The following is a 24,116-nucleotide window of genomic DNA, read 5'->3' on the forward strand; positions in this document are numbered from 1 at the left end:
GGAGAGAGGCTCTGAGATTGTGAGAGAGGCCCTGAGTTTGTGAGAGAGACCCTGAGTTTGTGAGAGAGGCCCTGAGTTTGTGAGAGAGGCCCTGAGTTTGTGAGAGAGGCTCTGAGTTTGAGAGAGAGGCTCTGAGTTTGTGAGAGAGGCTCTGAGTTTGTGAGTGAGGCCCTGAGTTTGGAAGAGAGGCTCTGAGTTTGTGAGAGAGGCTCTGAGTTTGTGAGAGAGGCCCTGAGTTTGTGAGAGAGGCCCTGAGTTTGTGAGAGAGGCTCTGAGTTTGTGAGAGAGGCCCTGAGTTTGTGAGAGAGGCCCTGAGTTTGTGAGAGAGGCCCTGAGTTTGTGAGAGAGGCTCTGAGTTTGTGAGAGAGGCCCTGAGTTTGTGAGAGAAGCCCTGAGTTTGTGAGAGAGACCCTGAGTTTGGGAGAGAGGCTCTGAGATTGTGAGAGAGGCCCTGAGTTTGTGAGAGAGACCCTGAGTTTGTGAGAGAGACCCTGAGTTTGTGAGAGAGGCCCTGAGTTTGTGAGAGAGGCTCTGAGTTTGAGAGAGAGGCTCTGAGTTTGTGAGAGAGGCTCCGAGTTTGTGAGTGAGGCTCTGAGTTTGTGAGAGAGGCTCTGAGTTTGTCAGAGAGGCCCTGAGTTTGTGAGAGAGGCTCTGAGTTTATGAGAGATGCTCTGAGTTTGTGAGAGAGGATCTGAGTTTGTGAGAGAGGCCCTGAGTTTGTGAGAGAGGCTCTGAGTTTGAGAGAGAGGCCCTGAGATTGAGAGAGAGGCTCTGAGTTTGTAAGAGAGGCTCTGAGTTTGTGAGAGAGGCCCTGAATTTGTGAGAGAGGCCCTGGGTTTGTGAGAGAGGCCCTGAGTTTATGAGAGAGACCCTGAGTTTGAGAGAGAGGCCCTGAGTTTGGGAGAGAGGCCCTGAGTTTGGGAGAGAGGCCCTGAGTTTATGAGAGAGGCCCTGAGTTTGAGAGAGAGGCCCTGAGTTTCAGAGAGAGACCCTGAGTTTGTGAGAGAAGCCCTGAGTTTGAGAGAGAGGCCCTGAGTTTGAGAGAGAGACCCTGAGTTTGTGAGAGAGGCCCTGAGTTTGGGAGATAGGCCCTGAGTTTGAGAGAGAGGCCCTGAGTTTGTGAGAGAGGCCCTGAGTTTGAGAGAGAGGCTCTGAGTTTGAGAGAGTGGCCCTGAGTTTGTGAGAGAGACCCTGAGTTTGTGAGAGATGCCCTGAGTTTGTGAGAGAGGCTCTGAGTTTGAGAGAGAGGCCCTGAGTTTGAGAGAGAGGCTCTGAGTTTGTGAGAGAGGCTCTGAGTTTGAGAGAGAGGCCCTGAGTTTGAGAGAGAGACGCTGAGTTTGAGAGAGAGGCCCTGAGTTTGGGAGAGAGGCTCTGAGTTTGTGAGAGAGGCTCTGAGTTTGAGAGAGAGGCCTTGGGTTTGTGAGAGAGGCCCTGAGTTTTTGAGAGAGAGGCCCTGAGTTTGAGAGAGAGGCCCTGAGTTTGGGAGAGAGGCTCTGAGTTTGTGAGAGAGGCTCTGAGTATGAGAGAGAGGCCCTGAGTTTGTGAGAGAGGCCCTGAGTTTGTGAGAGTGGCCCTGAGTTTGAGAGAGAGGCCCTGAGTTTGGGAGAGAGGCCCTGAGTTTATGAGAGAGGCCCTGAGTTTGAGAGAGAGGCCCTGAGTTTGAGAGAGAGACCCTGAGTTTGTGAGAGAGACGCTGGGTTTGAGGGAGAGAGATGCCTGGGTTGTGGGAGAGACACGCTGGGGTTGAGGGAGAGAGACGCTGGGGTTGAGGGAGAGAGACGCTGGGTTTGTGGGAGAGAGGCGCTGGGTTTGTGGGAGAGAGACGCTGGGTTTGAGGGAGAGAGACGTGTGAGTTGAGGGAGAGACACGCTGGGGTTGAGGGAGAGAGACGCTGGTTTTGTGGGAGAGAGGCGCTGGGTTTGTGGGAGAGAGGCGCTGTGTTTGTGGGAGAGAGGCGCTGGGTTTGTAGAAGAGTCGCTAGGTTTGTGGGAGAGAGTCGCTGGGTTTGAGGGAGAGAGACGCTGGGTTTGAGGAACAGAGATGCTGGGTTTGAGGGAGAGAGGTGCTGGGTTTGAGGGAGAGAGGCGCTGGGTTTGAGGGAGAGAGGCGCTGGGTTTGAGAGAGAGAGGCGCTGGGTTTGAGGGAGAGGCGCTGGGTTTGAGGGAGAGGCGCTGGGTTTGAGGGAGAGAGACGCTGGGGTTTGAGGGAGAGAGACGCTGGGGTTTGAGAGAGAGAGACGCTGGGGTTGAGGGAGAGAGACGCTGGGTTTGAGGGAGAGAGACGCTAGGGTTGAGGGAGAGAGACGCTGGGTTTGAGGGAGAGAGACGCTGGGTTTGAGGGAGAGAGACGCTGGGGTTGAGGGAGAGAGACGCTGGTTTTGTGGGAGAGAGGCGCTGGGTTTGTGGGAGAGAGACGCTGGGTTTGAGGGAGAGAGACGCATGGGTTGAGGGAGAGACACGCTGGGGTTGAGGGAGAGAGACGCTGGTTTAGTGGGAGAGAGGCGCTGGGTTTGTGGGAGAGAGGCGCTGTGTTTGTGGGAGAGAGGCGCTGGGTTTGTGGGAGTGAGACGCTGGGTTTGTGGGAGAGAGGCGCTGGGTTTGTGGGAGAGGGATGCTGGGTTTGAGGGAGAGAGACGCGTGAGTTGAGGGAGAGACACGCTGGGTTTGAGGGAGAGAGACGCTGGTTTTGTGGGAGAGAGGCGCTGGGTTTGTGGGAGAGGGGCGCTGTGTTTGTGGGAGAGAGGCGCTGGGTTTGTAGAAGAGTCGCTAGGTTTGTGGGAGAGAGTCGCTGGGTTTGAGGGAGAGAGACGCTGGGTTTGAGGAACAGAGACGCTGGGGTTGAGGGAGACAGGCGCTGGGTTTGAGGGAGAGAGGCGCTGGGTTTGAGGGAGAGAGGCGCTGGGTTTGAGAGAGAGAGGCGCTGGGTTTGAGGGAGTGGCGCTGGGTTTGAGGGAGAGGCGCTGGGTTTGAGGGAGAGAGGCGCTGGGTTTGAGGGAGAGAGACGCTGGGGTTTGAGGGAGAGAGACGCTGGGGTTTGAGGGAGAGAGACGCTGGGGTTTGAGAGAGAGAGACGCTGGGGTTGAGGGAGAGAGTCGCTGGTTTTGTGGGAGAGAGGCGCTGGGTTTGTGGGAGAGAGACGCTGGGTTTGAGGGAGAGAGACGCGTGGGTTGAGGGAGAGACACGCTGTGGTTGAGGGAGAGAGACGCTGGTTTTGTGGGAGAGAGGCGCTGGGTTTGTGGGAGAGAGGCGCTGTGTTTGTGGGAGAGAGACGCTGGGTTTGAGGAACAGAGACGATGGGTTTGAGGGAGAGAGGCGCTGGGTTTGAGGGAGAGAGGCGCTGTGTTTGAGGGAGAGGTGCTGGGTTTGTGGGAGAGGCGATAGGTTTGTGGGAGAGAGACGCAGGGTTTGTGGGAGAGGTCCTGGGTTTGTGGGATTGTCGCTGGGTTTGTGGGAGAGGCCAAGCGTGTGTGGGAGAGGCACTGGGTTTGTAGGAGAGTCGCTGGGTTTCAGGGAGAGCGAAGCTGGGATTGAGGGTGAGCGACGCTGGGTTTGAGGGTGAGCGACGCTGGGTTTGAGGGTGAGCGACGCTGGGTTTGAGGGTGAGCGACGATGGGTTTGAGGGAGAGAGACGCTGGTTTGAGGGAGAGTGACGCTGGTTTGTGGGAGAGAGGCGCTGGGTTTGTGGGGTAGAGGCGCTGGGTTTGTGGGGGAGAGGTGCTGGGTTTGTGGGAGAGCGGCGCTGGGTTTGTAGAAGAGGTGCCGGTTTTGAGGGAGAGAGACGCCGGGTTTGAGGGAGAGAGGCGCCGGGTTTCAGGGAGAGATGCGCCGGGTTTGAGGGAGAGAGACGCCGGGTTTCAGGGAGATAGACGCTGGGTTTGTGGATGAGGCCCTGGGTTTGTGGGAAATGCGCTGGGTTTGTGGGAAAAGCGCTGGGTTTGTGGGAGATGCGCCGCGTTTGTGGATGAGGGGCTGTCTTTGAGGGAGAGGCGCAGGGTTTGTGGGAGAGGCACAGGACATGTGGTCGAGAAGGGCAGGGTATGTGGTGGAGAGGCGCTGGGTTTGTGGGAGAGGCCCTGAGTTTGGGAGATAGGCCCTGAGTTTGAGAGAGAGGCCCTGAGTTTGTGAGAGAGACCCTGAGTTTGAGAGAGAGGCTCTGAGTTTGAGAGAGAGGCCCTGAGTTTGTGAGAGAGGCCCTGAGTTTGTGAGAGAGGCTCTGATTTTGAGAGAGAGGCCCAGAGTTTGAGAGAGAGGCTCTTAGTTTGTGAGAGAGGCTCTGAGTTTGAGAGAGAGGCCCTGAGTTTGAGAGAGAGACGCTGAGTTTGAGAGAGAGGCCCTGAGTTTGAGAGAGAGGCCCTGAGTTTGAGAGAGAGACGCTGAGTTTGAGAGAGAGGCCCTGAGTTTGTGAGAGAGGCTCTTAGTTTGTGAGAGAGGCTCTGAGTTTGAGAGAGAGGCCCTGAGTTTGAGAGAGAGGCTCTTAGTTTGTGAGAGAGGCTCTGAGTTTGAGAGAGAGGCCCTGAGTTTGAGAGAGAGGCTCTTAGTTTATGAGAGAGACCCTGAGTTTGGGAGAGAGGCCCTGAGTTTGGGAGAGAGGCTCTGAGTTTGTGAGAGAGGCTCTGAGTTTGAGAGAGAGGCCCTGAGTTTGTGAGAGTGGCCCTGAGTTTGAGAGAGAGGCCTTGGGTTTGTGAGAGAGGCCCTGAGTTTATGAGAGAGACCCTGAGTTTGGGAGAGAGGCCCTGAGTTTGGGAGAGAGGCTCTGAGTTTGTGAGAGAGGCTCTGAGTTTGAGAGAGAGGCCCTGAGTTTGTGAGAGTGGCCCTGAGTTTGAGAGAGAGGCCCTGAGTTTGGGAGAGAGGCCCTGAGTTTATGAGAGAGGCCCTGAGTTTGAGAGAGAGGCCCTGAGTTTGAGAGAGAGACCCTGAGTTTGGGAGAGAGGCCCTGAGTTTATGAGAGAGGCCCTGAGTTTGAGAGAGAGGCCCTGAGTTTGTGAGAGAAGCCCTGAGTTTGAGAGAGAGGCTCTGAGTTTGTGAGAGAGGCTCTGAGTTTGAGAGAGAGGCCCTGAGTTTGTGAGAGTGGCCCTGAGTTTGAGAGAGAGGCCCTGAGTTTGAGAGAGAGACGCTGAGTTTGAGAGAGAGGCCCTGAGTTTGTGAGAGAGGCCCTGAGTTTGTGAGAGAGGCTCTGAGTTTGAGAGAGAGGCCTTGGGTTTGTGAGAGAGGCCCTGAGTTTATGAGAGAGACCCTGAGTTTGGGAGAGAGGCCCTGAGTTTGGGAGAGAGGCTCTGAGTTTGTGAGAGAGGCTCTGAGTTTGAGAGAGAGGCCCTGAGTTTGTGAGAGTGGCCCTGAGTTTGGGAGAGAGGCCCTGAGTTTGAGAGAGAGGCCCTAAGATTGTGAGAGAGACCCTGAGTTTGTGAGAGATGCCCTGAGTTTGTGAGAGAGGCCCTGAGTTTGTGAGAGAGACCCTGAGTTTGTGAGAGATGCCCTGAGATTGTGAGAGAGACCCTGAGTTTGTGAGAGAGGCCCTGAGATTGTGAGAGAGACCCTGAGTTTGTGAGAGAGGCCCTGAGTTTGTGAGAGAGGCCCTGAGTTTGTGAGAGAGGCCCTGAGTTTGTGAGAGAGACCCTGAGTTTGTGAGGGAGGCTCTGAGTTTGAGAGAGAGGCCCTGAGTTTGAGAGAGAGACGCTGAGTTTGTGAGAGAGGCTCTGAGTTTGAGAGAGAGGCTCTGAGTTTGAGAGAGAGGCCCTGAGTTTGAGAGATGCGCTGGGTTTGAGAGAGAGAGATGCCTGGGTTGAGGGAGAGACACGCTGGGGTTGAGGGAGAGAGACGCTGGGGTTGAGGGAGAGAGACGCTGGGTTTGTGGGAGAGATGCGCTGGGTTTGTGGGAGAGAGACGCTGGGTTTGAGGGAGAGAGACGCGTGAGTTGAGGGAGAGACATGCTGGGGCTGAGGGAGAGAGACGCTGGTTTTGTGGGAGAGAGGCGCTGGGTTTGTGGGAGAGAGGCGCTGTGTTTGTGGGAGAGAGACGCTGGGTTTGAGGGAGAGAGACGCTGGGTTTGAGGAACAGAGACGCTGGGTTTGAGGGAGAGAGGCTCTGGGTTTGAGGGAGAGAGGCGCTGGGTTTGAGGGAGAGAGACGCTGGGTTGGAGAGAGAGAGGCGCTGGGTTTGAGGGAGAGGCGCTGGGTTTGAGGGAGAGACGCTGGGTTTGAGGGAGAGAGACGCTGGGGTTTGAGGGAGAGAGACGCTGGGGTTTGAGAGAGAGAGACGCTGGGGTTGAGGGAGAGAGACGCTGGGTTTGAGGGAGAGAGACGCTGGGGTTGAGGGAGAGAGACGCTGGGGTTTGAGAGAGAGAGACGCTGGGGTTGAGGGAGAGAGACGCTGGGTTTGAGGGAGAGAGACGCTGGGGTTGAGGGAGAGAGACGCTGGTTTTGTGGGAGAGAGGCGCTGGGTTTGTTGGAGAGAGACGCTGGGTTTGAGGGAGAGAGACGCGTGGGTTGAGGGAGAGACACGCTGGGGTTGAGGGAGAGAGACGCTGGTTTTGTGGGAGAGAGGCGCTGGGTTTGTGGGAGAGAGGCGCTGTGTTTGTGGGAGAGGCGATGGGTTTGTGGGAGAGAGACGCTGGGTTTGAGGAACAGAGACGATGGGTTTGAGGGAGAGAGGCTCTGGGTTTGAGGGAGAGAGGCGCTGGGTTTGTGGGAGAGGCGATGGGTTTGTGGGAGAGAGACGCTGGGTTTGTGGGAGACGCCCTGGGTTTGTGGGATTGACGCTGGGTTTGTGGGAGAGGCCAAGCGTGTGTGGGAGAGGCACTGTGTTTGTAGGAGAGTCGCTGGGTTTCAGGGAGAGCGACGCTGGGATTGAGGGTGAGCGACGCTGGGTTTGAGGGTGAGCGACGCTGGGTTTGAGGGTGAGCGACGATGGGTTTGAGGGAGAGTGACGCTGGTTTGTGGGAGAGAGGCGCTGGGTTTGTGGGGTAGAGGCGCTGGGTTTGTGGGCGAGAGGCGCAGGGTTTGTGGGGGAGAGGCGCTGGGTTTGTGGAAGAGGTGCCGGTTTTGAGGGAGAGAGACGCCGGGTTTGAGGGAGAGAGGCGCCGGGTTTCAGGGAGATAGACGCTGGGTTTCTGGATGAGGCCCTGGGTTTGTGGGAAATGCGCTGGGTTTGTGGGAAAAGCGCTGGGTTTGTGGGAGAGGCGCCGGGTTTGTAGATGAGGGGCTGTCTTTGAGGGAGAGGCGCTGGGTTTGTGGGAGAGGCGCAGGATATGTGGTAGAGAGGGGCAGGGTATGTGGTGGAGAGGCGCTGGGTTTGTGGGTGAGGCGCTGGGTTTGTGAGAGAGGCGCAGGGTATGTGATAGAGAGACGCAGGGTATGTGGTAGTGAGGCGCAGGGTATTTGGTAGAGAGGCGCAGGGTATGTGGTGGAGATGCGCAGGGTATGTGGTGGAGAGGTGCAGCGTTTGTGGGAGAGGCGCTGGGTTTGTGGGAGAGGGGCTGGGTTTGTGGATGAGGCGATGTGTTTTTGGGAGTGAGGCCCTGGGTTTGATGGAGAGAGACGCTGGGTTTGAGGGAGAGAGACGCTGGGTTTGAGGTGGAGAGACGCTGGGGTTGAGGGAAAGAGACGCTGGGGTTTGAGCGAGAGAGACGCTGGAGTTGAGGGAGAGAGACGCTGGGGTTGAGGGAGGGAGACGCTGGGGTTGAGGGAGAGAGACGCTGGGGTTTGAGCGAGAGAGACGCTGGGTTTGAGGGAGAGAGACGCTGGGTTTGAGGGAGAGAGACGCTGGGGTTTGAGGGAGAGATACGCTGCGGTTTGAGGGAGAGAGACGCTGGGGTTTGAGGGAGAGAGAAGCTGGGGTTGAGGGAGAAAGTCGCTGGTTTTGTGGGAGAGAGGCTCTTGGTTTTTTGGAGAGTGGCACCGAGTTTGTGGGAGAGGCGCAGGGTTTGAGGGAGAGAGATGCTGGGTTTGTGTAACAGAGACGTTGGGTTTGAGGGAGAGAGGTGCTGGGTTTGAGGGAGAGAGGGACTGGGTTTGTGGGAGAGGCACTGGGTTTGTGGGAGAGGCGCAGGGTTTGAGGGAGAGAGACGCTGGGTTTGAGGGAGAGAGACGCTGGGTTTGAGGGAGAGGCGCTGTGTTTGAGGGAGATGCGCTGTGTATGAGGGAGAGAGGCCCTGGGTTTGTGGGAGAGACGCTGGATTTGAGGGTGAGCGACGCTGGGTTTGAGGGAGAGAGGCGCTGTGTTTGAGGGAGAGAAGCGCTGGGTTTGAGGGAGAGAGACACTGGGTTTGAGGGAAAGAGACGCTGGGTTTGTGGGAGAGGTGATTGGTTTGTGGGAGAGAGACGCTGGGTTTGTGTGAATGGCGCTGGGTTTGAGGGAGAGGCTAAGGGTGTGTGGGAGAGGCACTGGGTTTGTAGGAGAGTCGCTGGGTTTGTGGGAGAGCGGCGCTGGGTTTGTCGCGGAGAGGCGCTGGGTTTGTGGGGGAGAGGCGATGGGTTTATGGGAGAGAGTCTCTGGGTTTGAATGAGAGGCCCTGGGTTTGAGGGAGAGGCGCTGGGTTTGTGAGAGAGAGGCGCTGGGTTTGTGGGAGAGGCCCTGGATTTGTGGATGAGTGGCTGGGTTTGTGGGAGAGGCGCTGGGTTTGTGGGAGAGAGGCGCTGGGTTTGTGGGAGAGAGTCTCTGGGTTTGAATGAGAGGCCCTGGGTTTGAGGGAGAGGCGCTGGGTTTGTGAGAGAGAGGCGCTGGGTTTGTGGGAGAGAGGCGCTGGGTTTGAGGGAGAGAGGCCCTGGGTTTGGGTGAGAGGCCCTGGGTTTGAGTGAGAGGCGCTGGGTTTGTGCGAGAGAGGCGCTGGGTTTGTGGGAGAGAGCCGCTGGGTTTGTGGGAGAGAGGCCCTGGGTTTGAGTGAGAGGCCCTGGGTTTGAGAGACAGGCCCTGGTTTTGTGGGAGAGAGGCGTTGGGTTTGTGGGAGAGTGGCGCTGGGTTTTTGGGAAAGGCACTGGGTTTGTGGGAGTGGGGGGCTGGGTTTGAGGGAGAGGCGCTGGGTTTGAGGGAGACGCTCTGGGTTTGTGGGAGAGGGGCTGGATTTGTGGATGAGGGACTGAGTTTGAAGGAGTGAGGCCCAGGGTTTGAGGGAGAGAGACGCTGGGTTTGAGGGAGTGAGACGCTGGGTCTGAGGGAGAGAGACGCTGGGTTTGAGGGAGAGAGACGCTGGGGTTGAGGGAGAGAGACGCTGGGGTTTGAGAGAGAGAGACGCTGGGGTTGAGGAAGACAGACGCTGGGGTTTGAGGGAGAGAGACGCTGGGTTTGAGCGAGAAAGACGCTGGGGTTGAGGGAGAGAGAAGCTGGGGTTTGAGAGAGAGAGACGCTGGGGTTTAGGGAGAGAGACGCTGGGTTTGAGGGAGAGAGACGCTGGGGTTTGAGGGAGAGAGACGCTGGGGTTTGAGGGAGAGAGACGCTGGGGTTTGAGAGAGAGAGACGCTGGGGTTGAGGGAGAGAGTCGCTGGGTTTGTGGGAGAGAGACGCTGGGTTTGTGGGAGAGAGACGCTGGGGTTTGTGGGAGAGAGACGCTGGGTTTGTGGGAGAGAGACGCTGGGGTTTGTGGGAGAGCGGCGCTGGGTTTGTCGCGGAGAGGCGCTGGGTTTGTGGGGGAGAGGCGATGGGTTTATGGGAGAGAGGCGCTGGGTTTGTGCGAGAGGAGCTGGGTTGGAGGGAGAGAGGGACTGGGTTTGTGGAAGAGGCGATGGGTTTGTGGGAGAGGCCCTGGGTTTGTGGGAGAGGCACTGGGTTTGTGGGAGAGGGGCTAGGTTTGTGGATTAGGCGATGGGTTTGTGGGAGAGAGGCGCTGAGTTTGTGGGAGAGGCGCTGTGTTTGTGGGAGAGGCCCTGGATTTGTGGATGAGTGGCTGGGTTTGTGGGAGAGGCGCTGGGTTTGTGGGAGAGAGGCGCTGGGTTTGAATGAGAGGCCCTGGGTTTGAGGGAGAGGCGCTGGGTTTGTGAGAGAGAGGCGCTGGGTTTGTGGGAGAGAGGCGCTGGGTTTGAGGGAGAGAGGCCCTGGGTTTGGGTGAGAGGCCCTGGGTTTGAGTGAGAGGCGCTGGGTTTGTGCGAGAGAGGCGCTGGGTTTGTGGGAGAGAGCCGCAGGGTTTGTGGGAGAGAGGCCCTGGGTTTGAGTGAGAGGCCCTGGGTTTGAGAGACAGGCCCTGGTTTTGTGGGAGAGAGGCGTTGGGTTTGTGGGAGAGTGGCGCTGGGTTTTTGGGAAAGGCACTGGGTTTGTGGGAGTGGGGGGCTGGGTTTGAGGGAGAGGCGCTGGGTTTGAGGGAGACGCTCTGGGTTTGTGGGAGAGGGGCTGGATTTGTGGATGAGGGACTGAGTTTGAAGGAGTGAGGCCCAGGGTTTGAGGGAGAGAGACGCTGGGTTTGAGGGAGTGAGACGCTGGGTCTGAGGGAGAGAGACGCTGGGTTTGAGGGAGAGAGACGCTGGGGTTGAGGGAGAGAGACGCTGGGGTTTGAGAGAGAGAGACGCTGGGGTTGAGGAAGACAGACGCTGGGGTTTGAGGGAGAGAGACGCTGGGTTTGAGCGAGAAAGACGCTGGGGTTGAGGGAGAGAGAAGCTGGGGTTTGAGAGAGAGAGACGCTGGGGTTTAGGGAGAGAGACGCTGGGTTTGAGGGAGAGAGACGCTGGGGTTTGAGGGAGAGAGACGCTGGGGTTTGAGGGAGAGAGACGCTGGGGTTTGAGAGAGAGAGACGCTGGGGTTGAGGGAGAGAGTCGCTGGGTTTGTGGGAGAGAGACGCTGGGTTTGTGGGAGAGAGACGCTGGGGTTTGTGGGAGAGAGACGCTGGGTTTGTGGGAGAGAGACGCTGGGGTTTGTGGGAGAGCGGCGCTGGGTTTGTCGCGGAGAGGCGCTGGGTTTGTGGGGGAGAGGCGATGGGTTTATGGGAGAGAGGCGCTGGGTTTGTGCGAGAGGAGCTGGGTTGGAGGGAGAGAGGGACTGGGTTTGTGGAAGAGGCGATGGGTTTGTGGGAGAGGCCCTGGGTTTGTGGGAGAGGCACTGGGTTTGTGGGAGAGGGGCTAGGTTTGTGGATTAGGCGATGGGTTTGTGGGAGAGAGGCGCTGAGTTTGTGGGAGAGGCGCTGTGTTTGTGGGAGAGGCCCTGGATTTGTGGATGAGTGGCTGGGTTTGTGGGAGAGGCGCTGGGTTTGTGGGAGAGAGGCGCTGGGTTTGAATGAGAGGCCCTGGGTTTGAGGGAGAGGCGCTGGGTTTGTGAGAGAGAGGCGCTGGGTTTGTGGGAGAGAGGCGCTGGGTTTGAGGGAGAGAGGCCCTGGGTTTGGGTGAGAGGCCCTGGGTTTGAGTGAGAGGCGCTGGGTTTGTGCGAGAGAGGCGCTGGGTTTGTGGGAGAGAGCCGCAGGGTTTGTGGGAGAGAGGCCCTGGGTTTGAGTGAGAGGCCCTGGGTTTGAGAGACAGGCCCTGGTTTTGTGGGAGAGAGGCGTTGGGTTTGTGGGAGAGTGGCGCTGGGTTTTTGGGAAAGGCACTGGGTTTGTGGGAGTGGGGGGCTGGGTTTGAGGGAGAGGCGCTGGGTTTGAGGGAGACGCTCTGGGTTTGTGGGAGAGGGGCTGGATTTGTGGATGAGGGTCTGAGTTTGAAGGAGTGAGGCCCAGGGTTTGAGGGAGAGAGACGCTGGGTTTGAGGGAGTGAGACGCTGGGTCTGAGGGAGAGAGACGCTGGGTTTGAGGGAGAGAGACGCTGGGGTTGAGGGAGAGAGACGCTGGGGTTTGAGAGAGAGAGACGCTGGGGTTGAGGAAGACAGACGCTGGGGTTTGAGGGAGAGAGACGCTGGGTTTGAGCGAGAAAGACGCTGGGGTTGAGGGAGAGAGAAGCTGGGGTTTGAGAGAGAGAGACGCTGGGGTTTAGGGAGAGAGACGCTGGGTTTGAGGGAGAGAGACGCTGGGGTTTGAGGGAGAGAGACGCTGGGGTTTGAGGGAGAGAGACGCTGGGGTTTGAGAGAGAGAGACGCTGGGGTTGAGGGAGAGAGTCGCTGGGTTTGTGGGAGAGAGACGCTGGGTTTGTGGGAGAGAGACGCTGGGGTTTGAGGGAGAGAGAAGCTGGGGTTGAGGGAGAGAGACGCTGGGTTTGAGGGAGAGAGACGCTGGGTTTGAGGGAGAGAGGCGCTGGGTTTGAGGGAGAGGCGCTGGGTGTGAGAGAGAGGCCCTGGGTTTGTGAGAAAGGCGCTGGGTTTGTAGAAGTGTCGCTGAGTTTGAGGGAGAGGCGCTGGGTTTGTGGGAGAGAGGCGCTGGGTTTGTGGGAGAGAGGCGCTGGGTTTGTGGCAGAGAGGCGCTGGGTTTGTGGGAGAGAGGCACCGAGTTTGAGGGAGAGAGGCGCCGGGTTTGAGGAACAGAGACGCTGGGTTTGAGGGAGAGAGGCGCTGGGTTTGAGGGAGAGGCGCTGGGTTTGAGGGAGAGGCGCTGGGCTTGAGGGAGAGGCGCTGGGTTTGAGGGAGAGAGGCCCTGGGTTTGTGAGAGAGGCGCTGGGTTTGTTGAAGAGTCGCTGGGTTTGTGGGAGAGGCGCTGGGATTGTGGTAGAGAGGCGCTGGGTTTGTGTGAGAGAGGCGATGGGTTTGTGGGAGAGAGGCGCTGGGTTTGTAGGAGAGGCGCTGGGTTTGTGGGAGAGAGGCCCTGGGTTTGGGTGAGAGGCCCTGGGTTTGAGTGAGAGTCCCTGGGTTTGTGGGAGAGGCGCTGGGTTTGTGGGAGAGAGGCGCTGGGTTTGTGGGAGAGAGGCGCTGGGTTTGTGGGAGAGATGCGCTGGGTTTGTGGGAGAGGCGCTGGGTTTGTGATAGAGAGGCGCTGGGGTTGTGGGAGAGAGGCAATGGGTTTGTGGGAGAGAGGCGCTGGGTTTGTAGGAGAGGCGCTGGGTTTGTGAGAGAGTCGCTGGGTTTGTGGGAGAGAGGCGCTGGGTTTGTGGGAGAGAGCCGCTGGGTTTGTGGGAGAGAGGCCCTGGGTTTGAGTGAGAGGCCCTGGGTTTGAGAGACAGGCCCTGGTTTTGTGGGAGAGAGGCGTTGGGTTTGTGGGAGAGTGGCGCTGGGTTTTTGGGAAAGGCACTGGTTTTGTGGGAGTGGGGGGCTGGGTTTGTGGGAGAGGTGCTGGGTTTGTGGGAGACGCTCTGGGTTTGTGGGAGAGGGGCTGGATTTGTGGATGAGGGACTGAGTTTGAAGGAGAGAGGCCCAGGGTTTGAGGGAGAGAGACGCTGGGTTTGAGGGTGTGAGACGCTGGGTTTGAGCGAGAGAGACGCTGGGTTTGAGGGAGAGAGATGCTGGGGTTGAGGGAGAGAGACGCTGGGGTTTGAGAGAGAGAGACGCTGGGGTTGAGGAAGAGAGACGCTGGGTTTGAGGGAGAGAGACGCTGGGTTTGAGGGAGAGAGACGCTGGGTTTGAGGAAGAGAGATGCCGGGGTTGAGGGAGAGAGAAGCTGGGGTTTGAGAGAGAGAGACGCTGGGGTTGAGGGAGAGAGACGCTGGGTTTGAGGGAGAGAGACGCTGGGGTTTGAGGGAGAGAGACACTGGGGTTTGAGGGAGAGAGATACTGGGGTTTGAGAGAGAGAGACGCTGGGGTTGAGGGAGAGAGACGCTGGGTTTGTGGGAGATAGACGCTGGGGTTTGAGGGCGAGAGAAGCTGGGGTTGAGGGAGAGAGACACTGGGTTTGAGGGAGAGAGGCGCTGGGTTTGAGGGAGAGGCGCTGGGTTTGTGGGAGAGAGGCGCTGGGTTTGTGGCAGAGAGGCGCTGGGTTTGTGGGAGAGAGGCACCGAGTTTGAGGGAGAGAGGCGCCGGGTTTGAGGGAGAGAGACGCTGGGTTTGAGGGAGAGAGACGCTGGGTTTGTGGGAGAGAGACGCTGGGGTTTGAGGGAGAGAGAAGCTGGGGTTGAGGGAGAGAGGCGCTGGGTTTGAGGGAGAGAGACGCTGGGTTTGAGGGAGAGAGGCGCTGGGTTTGAGGGAGAGAGACGCTGGGTTTGTGGGAGAGGGGTTGGGTTTGTGGATGAGGCGCTGGGTTTGTGGGTGAGAGACGCTGGGTTTGTGGGAGAGAGGCCCTGGGTTTGTGGGAGAGGCGCTGGGTTTGTGGGAGAGGCGCTGGGTTTGTGGGAGAGGGGCTGGGTTTGAGGGAGTGAGACGCTGTGTTTGAGGGAGAGAGACGCTGGGTTTGAGGGAGAGAGATGCTGGGGTTGAGGGAGAGAGACGCTGGGGTTTGAGAAAGAGAGACGCTGGGGTTGAGGGAGAGAGACGCTGGGTTTGTGGGAGAGAGACGCTGGGGTTGAGGGAGAGAGACGCTGGGTTTGAGGGAGAGAGACGCTGGGGTTTGAGGGAGAGAGACGCTGGGTTTGTGGGATGAGACGCTGGGGTTGAGGGAGAGAGACGCTGGGTTTGAGGGAGAGAGATGCTGGGGTTGAGGGAGAGAGACGCTGGGGTTTGAGAGAGAGAGACGCTGGGGTTGAGGGAGAGAGACGCTGGGTTTGTGGGAGAGAGACGCTGGGTTTGTGGGAGAGAGACGCTGGTGTATGAGGGAGAGAGAAGCTGGGGTTGAGGGAGAGAGACGCTGGGTTTGAGGGAGAGAGACGCTGGGTTTGATGGAGAGAGGCGCTGGGTTTGAGGGAGAGGCGCTGGGTTTGAGGGAGAGGCGCTGGGCTTGAGGGAGAGGCGCTGGGTTTGAGGGAGAGGCGCTGGGTTTGAGGGAGTGAGGCCCTGGGTTTGTTGAAGAGTCGCTGGGTTTGTGGGAGAGGCGCTGGGTTTGTGGGAGAGAGGCGCTGGGTTTGTAGAAGAGTCGCTGGGTTTGTGGGAGAGGCGCTGGGTTTGTAGTAGAGAGGCGCTGGATTTGTAGGAGAGAGGCGATGGGTTTGTGGGAGAGAGGCGCTGGGTTTGTAGGAGAGACGCTGGGTTTGAGGGAGAGAGACGCTGGGTTTGTTGAAGAGTCGCTGGGTTTGATTGAGAGTCCCTGGGTTTGTGGGAGAGAGACGCTGGTGTTGAGGGAGAGAGACGCTGGGTTTGAGGGAGAGAGACGCTGGGGTTTGAGGGAGAGAGACGCTGTGTTTGTGGGATGAGACGCTGGGGTTGAGGGAGAGAGACGCTGGGGTTTGAGGGAGAGAGACGCTGGGGTTGAGGGAGAGAGACGCTGGGGTTTGAGAGAGAGAGACGCTGGGGTTGAGGGAGAGAGACGCTGGGTTTGTGGGAGAGAGACTCTGGGTTTGTGGGAGAGAGACGCTGGGTTTGTGGGAGAGAGACGCTGGTGTTTGAGGGAGAGAGAAGCTGGGGTTGAGGGAGAGAGACGCTGGGTTTGAGGGAGAGAGACGCTGGGTTTGAGGGAGAGAGGCACTGGGTTTGAGGGAGACGCGCTGGGTTTGAGAGAGAGGCCCTGGGTTTGTGAGAGAGGCGCTGGGTTTGTAGAAGTGTCGCTGGGTTTGAGAGAGAGGCGCTGGGTTTGTGGCAGAGAGGCGCTGGGTTTGTGGGAGAGAGGCACCGAGTTTGAGGGAGAGAGGCGCTGGGTTTGAGGGAGAGAGGTGCTGGGTTTGAGGGAGAGGCGCTGGGCTTGAGGGAGAGGCGCTGGGCTTGAGGGAGAGGCGCTGGGTTTGAGGGAGAGGCGCTGGGTTTGAGGGAGTGAGGCCCTGGGTTTGTTGAAGAGTCGCTGGGTTTGTGGGAGAGGCGCTGGGTTTGTGGGAGAGAGGCGCTGGGTTTGTAGAAGAGTCGCTGGGTTTGTGGGAGAGGCGCTGGGTTTGTGATAGAGAGGCGCTGGGTTTGTAGGAGAGAGGCGATGGGTTTGTGGGAGAGAGGCGCTGGGTTTGTGGGAGAGAGGCCCTGGGTTTGGGTGAGAGGCCCTGGGTTTGAGTGAGAGTCCCTGGGTTTGTGGGAGAGGTGCTGGGTTTGTGGGAGAGAGGCGCTGGGTTTATGGGAGAGAGGCGCTGGGTTTGTGGGAGAGAGCCGCTGGGTTTGAGTGAGAGGCTCTGGGTTTGTGGGAGAGGTGCTGGGTTTGTGGGAGAGAGGCGCTGGGTTTATGGGAGAAAGGCACTGGGTTTGTGGGAGACTCTCTGGGTTTGTGGGAGAGGGGCTGGATTTGTGGATGAGGGACTGAGTTTGAAGGAAAGAGGCCCTGGGTTTGAGGGAGAGAGACGCTGGGTTTGAGAGAGAGAGACGCTGGGGTTGAGGAAGAGAGACGCTGGGTTTGAGGGAGAGAGACGCTGGGGTTTGAGGGAGAGAGACGCTGGGGTTTGAGAGACAGAGACGCTGGGTTTGAGGGAGAGAGATGCTGGGTTTGAGGGAGAGAGGCGCTGGGTTTGAGGGAGCGGCGCTGGGTTTGAGGGAGAGGCGCTGGGTTTGAGAGAGAGGCCCTGGGTTTGTGAGAGAGGCGCTGGGTTTGTAGAAGTGTCGCTGGGTTTGAGGGAGAGAGGCGCTGGGTTAGTGGCAGATAGGCGCTGGGTTTGTGGGAGAGAGGCACCGAGTTTGAGGGAGAGAGTCGCCGGGTTTGAGGAACAGAGACGCTGGGTTTGAGGGAGAGAGGCGCTGGGTTTGAGGGAGAGGCGCTGGGTTAGTGGTAGAGAGGCGCTGGGTTTGTGGGAGAGAGACACCGAGTTTGAGGGAGAGAGGCGCCGGGTTTGAGGAACAGAGACGCTGGGTTTGAGGGAGAGAGGCGCTGGGTTTGAGGGAGAGGCGCTGGGTTTGAGGGAGAGGCGCTGGGCTTGAGGGAGAGGCGCTGGGTTTGAGGGAGAGAGGCCCTGGGTTTGTTGAAGAGTCGCTGGGTTTGTGGGAGAGGCGCTGGGTTTGTGGGAGAGAGGCGCTGGGTTTGTAGAAGAGTCGCTGGGTTTGTGGGAGAGGCGCTGGGTTTGTGATAGAGAGGCGCTGGGTTTGTAGGAGAGAGGCGATGGGTTTGTAGGAGAGAGGCGCTGGGTTTGTGGGAGAGAGGCCCTGGGTTTGGGTGAGAGGCCCTGGGTTTGAGTGAGAGTCCCTGGGTTTGAGGGAGAGGTGCTGGGTTTTTGGGAGAGAGGCGCTGGGTTTATGGGAGAGAGGCGCTGGGTTTGTGGGAGAGTGGCGCTGTGTTTTTGGGAAAGGCACTGGGTTTGTGGGAGACTCTCTGGGTTTGTGGGAGAGGGGCTGGATTTGTTGATGAGGGACTGAGTTTGAAGGAAAGAGGCCCTGGGTTTGAGGGAGAGAGACGCTGGGTTTGAGAGAGAGAGACGCTGGGGTTGAGGAAGAGAGACGCTGGGTTTGAGGGAGAGAGACGCTGGGTTTGAGGGAGAGAGACGCTGGGGTTGAAGGAGAGAGACGCTGGGTTTGAGGGAGAGAGACGCTGGGGTTTGAGGGAGAGAGACGCTGGGGTTTGAGAGAGAGAGAAGCTGGGTTTGAGGGAGAGAGACGCTGGGTTTGAGGGAGAGAGACGCTGGGTTTGTGGGAGAGAGACGCTGGGGTTTGAGGGAGAGAGAAGCTGGGGTTGAGGGAGAGAGACGCTGGGTTTGAGGGAGAGAGACGCTGGGTTTGAGGGAGAGAGGCGCTGGGTTTGAGGGAGAGAGGCCATGGGTTTGTGGGAGAGGTGATGGGTTTGTGGGAGAGAGACGCTGGGTTTGTGAGAGAGGGGTTGGGTTTGTGGATCAGGCGCTGGGTTTGTGGGTGAGAGACGCTGGGTTTGTGGGAGAGGCGCTGGGTTTGTGGGAGAGGGGCTGGGTTTGAGGGAGTGAGACGCTGTGTTTGAGGGAGAGAGACGCTGGGTTTGAGGGAGAGAGATGCTGGCGTTGAGGGAGAGAGACGCTGGGGTTTGAGAGAGAGAGACGCTGGATTTGAGGGAGGGAGAAGCTGGGGTTTGAGGGAGAGAGACGCTGGGGTTTGAGGGAGAGGCGCTGGGGTTTGAGGGAGAGAGACGCTGGGGTTTGAGAAAGAGAGACGCTGGGGTTGAGGGAGAGAGATGCTGGGTTTGAGGGAGAGAGACGCTGGGGTTTGAGGGAGAGAGAAGCTGGGTTTGTGGGATGAGACGCTGGGGTTGAGGGAGAGAGACGCTGGGTTTGAGGGAGAGAGACGCTGGGGTTGAGGGAGAGAGACGCTGGGGTTTGAGAGAGAGAGACGCTGGGGTTGAGGGAGAGAGACGCTGGGTTTGTGGGAGAGTGGCGCTGGGTTTTTGGGAAAGGCACTGGGTTTGTGGGAGTGGGGGGCTGGGTTTGTGGGAGAGGCGCTGGGTTTGTGGGAGACTCTCTGGGTTTGTGGGAGAGGGGCTGGATTTGTGGATGAGGGACTGAGTTTGAAGGAAAGAGGCCCTGGGTTTGAGGGAGAGAGACGCTGGGTTTGAGAGAGAGAGACGCTGGGGTTGAGGAAGAGAGACGCTGGGTTTGAGGGAGAGAGACGCTGGGTTTGAGGGAGAGAGACGCTGGGGTTGAGGGAGAGAGACGCTGGGTTTGAGGGAGAGAGACGCTGGGGTTTGAGGGAGAGAGACGCTGGGGTTTGAGAGAGAGAGGCGCTGGGGTTGAGGGAGAGAGACGCTGGGTTTGAGGGAGAGAGACGCTGGGTTTGTGGGAGAGAGACGCTGGGGTTTGAGGGAGAGAGAAGCTGGGGTTGAGGGAGAGAGGCGCTGGGTTTGAGGGAGAGAGACGCTGGGTTTGAGGGAGAGAGGCGCTGGGTTTGAGGGAGAGAGACGCTGGGTTTGTGGGAGAGGGGTTGGGTTTGTGGATCAGGCGCTGGGTTTGTGGGTGAGAGACGCTGGGTTTGTGGGAGAGAGGCCCTGGGTTTGTGGGAGAGGCGCTGGGTTTGTGGGAGAGGCGCTGGGTTTGTGGGAGAGGGGCTGGGTTTGAGGGAGTGAGACGCTGTGTTTGAGGGAGAGAGACGCTGGGTTTGAGGGAGAGAGATGCTGGGGTTGAGGGAGAGAGACGCTGGGGTTTGAGAAAGAGAGACGCTGGGGTTGAGGGAGAGAGACGCTGGGTTTGTGGGAGAGAGACGCTGGGGTTGAGGGAGAGAGACGCTGGGTTTGAGGGAGAGAGACGCTGGGGTTTGAGGGAGAGAGACGCTGGGTTTGTGGGATGAGACGCTGGGGTTGAGGGAGAGAGACGCTGGGTTTGAGGGAGAGAGATGCTGAGGTTGAGGGAGAGAGACGCTGGGGTTTGAGAGAGAGAGACGCTGGGGTTGAGGGAGAGAGACGCTGTGTTTGTGGGAGAGAGACGCTGGGTTTGTGGGAGAGAGACGCTGGTGTTTGAGGGAGAGAGAAGCTGGGGTTGAGGGAGAGAGACGCTGGGTTTGAGGGAGAGAGACGCTGGGTTTGATGGAGAGAGGCGCTGGGTTTGAGGGAGAGGCGCTGGGTTTGAGGGAGAGGCGCTGGGCTTGAGGGAGAGGCGCTGGGTTTGAGGGAGAGGCGCTGGGTTTGAGGGAGTGAGGCCCTGGGTTTGTTGAAGAGTCGCTGGGTTTGTGGGAGAGGCGATGGGTTTGTGGGAGAGAGGCGCTGGGTTTGTAGAAGAGTCGCTGGGTTTGTGGGAGAGGCGCTGGGTTTGTAGGAGAGAGGCGATGGGTTTGTGGGAGAGAGGCGCTGGGTTTGTAGGAGAGACGCTGGGTTTGAGGGAGAGACACGCTGGGTTTGATGGAGAGAGGCGCTGGGTTTGAGGGAGAGGCGCTGGGTTTGAGGGAGAGGCGCTGGGCTTGAGGGAGAGGCGCTGGGTTTGAGGGAGAGGCGCTGGGTTTGAGGGAGTGAGGCCCTGGGTTTGTTGAAGAGTCGCTGGGTTTGAGTGAGAGTCCCTGGGTTTGTGGGAGAGAGACGCTGGGGTTGAGGGAGAGAGACGCTGGGTTTGAGGGAGAGAGACGCTGGGGTTTGAGGGAGAGAGACGCTGTGTTTATGGGATGAGACGCTGGGGTTGAGGGAGAGAGACGCTGGGGTTTGAGGGAGAGAGACGCTGGGGTTGAGGGAGAGAGACGCTGGGGTTTGAGAGAGAGAGACGCTGGGGTTGAGGGAGAGAGACGCTGGGTTTGTGGGAGAGAGACTCTGGGTTTGTGGGAGAGAGACGCTGGGTTTGTGGGAGAGAGACGCTGGTGTTTGAGGGAGAGAGAAGCTGGGGTTGAGGGAGAGAGACGCTGGGTTTGAGGGAGAGAGATGCTGGGTTTGAGGGAGAGAGGCACTGGGTTTGAGGGAGACGCGCTGGGTTTGAGAGAGAGGCCCTGGGTTTGTGAGAGAGGCGCTGGGTTTGTAGAAGTGTCGCTGGGTTTGAGAGAGAGGCGCTGGGTTTGTGGCAGAGTCGCTGGGTTTGTGGGAGAGGCGCTGGGTTTGTGATAGAGAGGCGCTGGGTTTGTAGGAGAGAGGCGATGGGTTTGTGGGAGAGAGGCGCTGGGTTTGTGGGAGAGAGGCCCTGGGTTTGGGTGAGAGGCGCTGGGTTTGAGTGAGAGTCCCTGGGTTTGTGGGAGAGGTGCTGGGTTTGTGGGAGAGAGGCGCTGGGTTTATGGGAGAGAGGCGCTGGGTTTGTGGGAGAGAGCCGCTGGGTTTGAGTGAGAGGCTCTGGGTTTGTGGGAGAGGTGCTGGGTTTGTGGGAGAGAGGCGCTGGGTTTATGGGAGAAAGGCACTGGGTTTGTGGGAGACTCTCTGGGTTTGTGGGAGAGGGGCTGGATTTGTGGATGAGGGACTGAGTTTGAAGGAAAGAGGCCCTGGGTTTGAGGGAGAGAGACGCTGGGTTTGAGAGAGAGAGACGCTGGGGTTGAGGAAGAGAGACGCTGGGTTTGAGGGAGAGAGACGCTGGGGTTTGAGGGAGAGAGACGCTGGGGTTTGAGAGACAGAGACGCTGGGTTTGAGGGAGAGAGATGCTGGGTTTGAGGGAGAGAGGCGCTGGGTTTGAGGGAGCGGCGCTGGGTTTGAGGGAGAGGCGCTGGGTTTGAGAGAGAGGCCCTGGGTTTGTGAGAGAGGCGCTGGGTTTGTAGAAGTGTCGCTGGGTTTGAGGGAGAGAGGCGCTGGGTTAGTGGCAGATAGGCGCTGGGTTTGTGGGAGAGAGGCACCGAGTTTGAGGGAGAGAGTCGCCGGGTTTGAGGAACAGAGACGCTGGGTTTGAGGGAGAGAGGCGCTGGGTTTGAGGGAGAGGCGCTGGGTTAGTGGTAGAGAGGCGCTGGGTTTGTGGGAGAGAGACACCGAGTTTGAGGGAGAGAGGCGCCGGGTTTGAGGAACAGAGACGCTGGGTTTGAGGGAGAGAGGCGCTGGGTTTGAGGGAGAGGCGCTGGGTTTGAGGGAGAGGCGCTGGGCTTGAGGGAGAGGCGCTGGGTTTGAGGGAGAGAGGCCCTGGGTTTGTTGAAGAGTCGCTGGGTTTATGGGAGAGGCGCTGGGTTTGTGGGAGAGAGGCGCTGGGTTTGTAGAAGAGTCGCTGGGTTTGTGGGAGAGGCGCTGGGTTTGTGATAGAGAGGCGCTGGGTTTGTAGGAGAGAGGCGATGGGTTTGTAGGAGAGAGGCGCTGGGTTTGTGGGAGAGAGGCCCTGGGTTTGGGTGAGAGGCCCTGGGTTTGAGTGAGAGTCCCTGGGTTTGAGGGAGAGGTGCTGGGTTTTTGGGAGAGAGGCGCTGGGTTTATGGGAGAGAGGCGCTGGGTTTGTGGGAGAGTGGCGCTGTGTTTTTGGGAAAGGCACTGGGTTTGTGGGAGACTCTCTGGGTTTGTGGGAGAGGGGCTGGATTTGTTGATGAGGGACTGAGTTTGAAGGAAAGAGGCCCTGGGTTTGAGGGAGAGAGACGCTGGGTTTGAGAGAGAGAGACGCTGGGGTTGAGGAAGAGAGACGCTGGGTTTGAGGGAGAGAGACGCTGGGTTTGAGGGAGAGAGACGCTGGGGTTGAAGGAGAGAGACGCTGGGTTTGAGGGAGAGAGACGCTGGGGTTTGAGGGAGAGAGACGCTGGGGTTTGAGAGAGAGAGAAGCTGGGTTTGAGGGAGAGAGACGCTGGGTTTGAGGGAGAGAGACGCTGGGTTTGTGGGAGAGAGACGCTGGGGTTTGAGGGAGAGAGAAGCTGGGGTTGAGGGAGAGAGACGCTGGGTTTGAGGGAGAGAGACGCTGGGTTTGAGGGAGAGAGGCGCTGGGTTTGAGGGAGAGAGGCCATGGGTTTGTGGGAGAGGTGATGGGTTTGTGGGAGAGAGACGCTGGGTTTGTGAGAGAGGGGTTGGGTTTGTGGATCAGGCGCTGGGTTTGTGGGTGAGAGACGCTGGGTTTGTGGGAGAGGCGCTGGGTTTGTGGGAGAGGGGCTGGGTTTGAGGGAGTGAGACGCTGTGTTTGAGGGAGAGAGACGCTGGGTTTGAGGGAGAGAGATGCTGGCGTTGAGGGAGAGAGACGCTGGGGTTTGAGAGAGAGAGACGCTGGATTTGAGGGAGGGAGAAGCTGGGGTTTGAGGGAGAGAGACGCTGGGGTTTGAGGGAGAGGCGCTGGGGTTTGAGGGAGAGAGACGCTGGGGTTTGAGAAAGAGAGACGCTGGGGTTGAGGGAGAGAGATGCTGGGTTTGAGGGAGAGAGACGCTGGGGTTTGAGGGAGAGAGAAGCTGGGTTTGTGGGATGAGACGCTGGGGTTGAGGGAGAGAGACGCTGGGTTTGAGGGAGAGAGACGCTGGGGTTGAGGGAGAGAGACGCTGGGGTTTGAGAGAGAGAGACGCTGGGGTTGAGGGAGAGAGACGCTGGGTTTGTGGGAGAGTGGCGCTGGGTTTTTGGGAAAGGCACTGGGTTTGTGGGAGTGGGGGGCTGGGTTTGTGGGAGAGGCGCTGGGTTTGTGGGAGACTCTCTGGGTTTGTGGGAGAGGGGCTGGATTTGTGGATGAGGGACTGAGTTTGAAGGAAAGAGGCCCTGGGTTTGAGGGAGAGAGACGCTGGGTTTGAGAGAGAGAGACGCTGGGGTTGAGGAAGAGAGACGCTGGGTTTGAGGGAGAGAGACGCTGGGTTTGAGGGAGAGAGACGCTGGGGTTGAGGGAGAGAGACGCTGGGTTTGAGGGAGAGAGACGCTGGGGTTTGAGGGAGAGAGACGCTGGGGTTTGAGAGAGAGAGGCGCTGGGGTTGAGGGAGAGAGACGCTGGGTTTGAGGGAGAGAGACGCTGGGTTTGTGGGAGAGAGACGCTGGGGTTTGAGGGAGAGAGAAGCTGGGGTTGAGGGAGAGAGGCGCTGGGTTTGAGGGAGAGAGACGCTGGGTTTGAGGGAGAGAGGCGCTGGGTTTGAGGGAGAGAGACGCTGGGTTTGTGGGAGAGGGGTTGGGTTTGTGGATCAGGCGCTGGGTTTGTGGGTGAGAGACGCTGGGTTTGTGGGAGAGAGGCCCTGGGTTTGTGGGAGAGGCGCTGGGTTTGTGGGAGAGGCGCTGGGTTTGTGGGAGAGGGGCTGGGTTTGAGGGAGTGAGACGCTGTGTTTGAGGGAGAGAGACGCTGGGTTTGAGGGAGAGAGATGCTGGGGTTGAGGGAGAGAGACGCTGGGGTTTGAGAAAGAGAGACGCTGGGGTTGAGGGAGAGAGACGCTGGGTTTGTGGGAGAGAGACGCTGGGGTTGAGGGAGAGAGACGCTGGGTTTGAGGGAGAGAGACGCTGGGGTTTGAGGGAGAGAGACGCTGGGTTTGTGGGATGAGACGCTGGGGTTGAGGGAGAGAGACGCTGGGTTTGAGGGAGAGAGATGCTGAGGTTGAGGGAGAGAGACGCTGGGGTTTGAGAGAGAGAGACGCTGGGGTTGAGGGAGAGAGACGCTGTGTTTGTGGGAGAGAGACGCTGGGTTTGTGGGAGAGAGACGCTGGTGTTTGAGGGAGAGAGAAGCTGGGGTTGAGGGAGAGAGACGCTGGGTTTGAGGGAGAGAGACGCTGGGTTTGATGGAGAGAGGCGCTGGGTTTGAGGGAGAGGCGCTGGGTTTGAGGGAGAGGCGCTGGGCTTGAGGGAGAGGCGCTGGGTTTGAGGGAGAGGCGCTGGGTTTGAGGGAGTGAGGCCCTGGGTTTGTTGAAGAGTCGCTGGGTTTGTGGGAGAGGCGATGGGTTTGTGGGAGAGAGGCGCTGGGTTTGTAGAAGAGTCGCTGGGTTTGTGGGAGAGGCGCTGGGTTTGTAGGAGAGAGGCGATGGGTTTGTGGGAGAGAGGCGCTGGGTTTGTAGGAGAGACGCTGGGTTTGAGGGAGAGACACGCTGGGTTTGATGGAGAGAGGCGCTGGGTTTGAGGGAGAGGCGCTGGGTTTGAGGGAGAGGCGCTGGGCTTGA

The sequence above is a fragment of the Heterodontus francisci genome, chromosome 11 (assembly GCF_036365525.1).
Source record: "Heterodontus francisci isolate sHetFra1 chromosome 11, sHetFra1.hap1, whole genome shotgun sequence".
Taxonomy (NCBI): Eukaryota; Metazoa; Chordata; class Chondrichthyes; order Heterodontiformes; family Heterodontidae; genus Heterodontus; species Heterodontus francisci.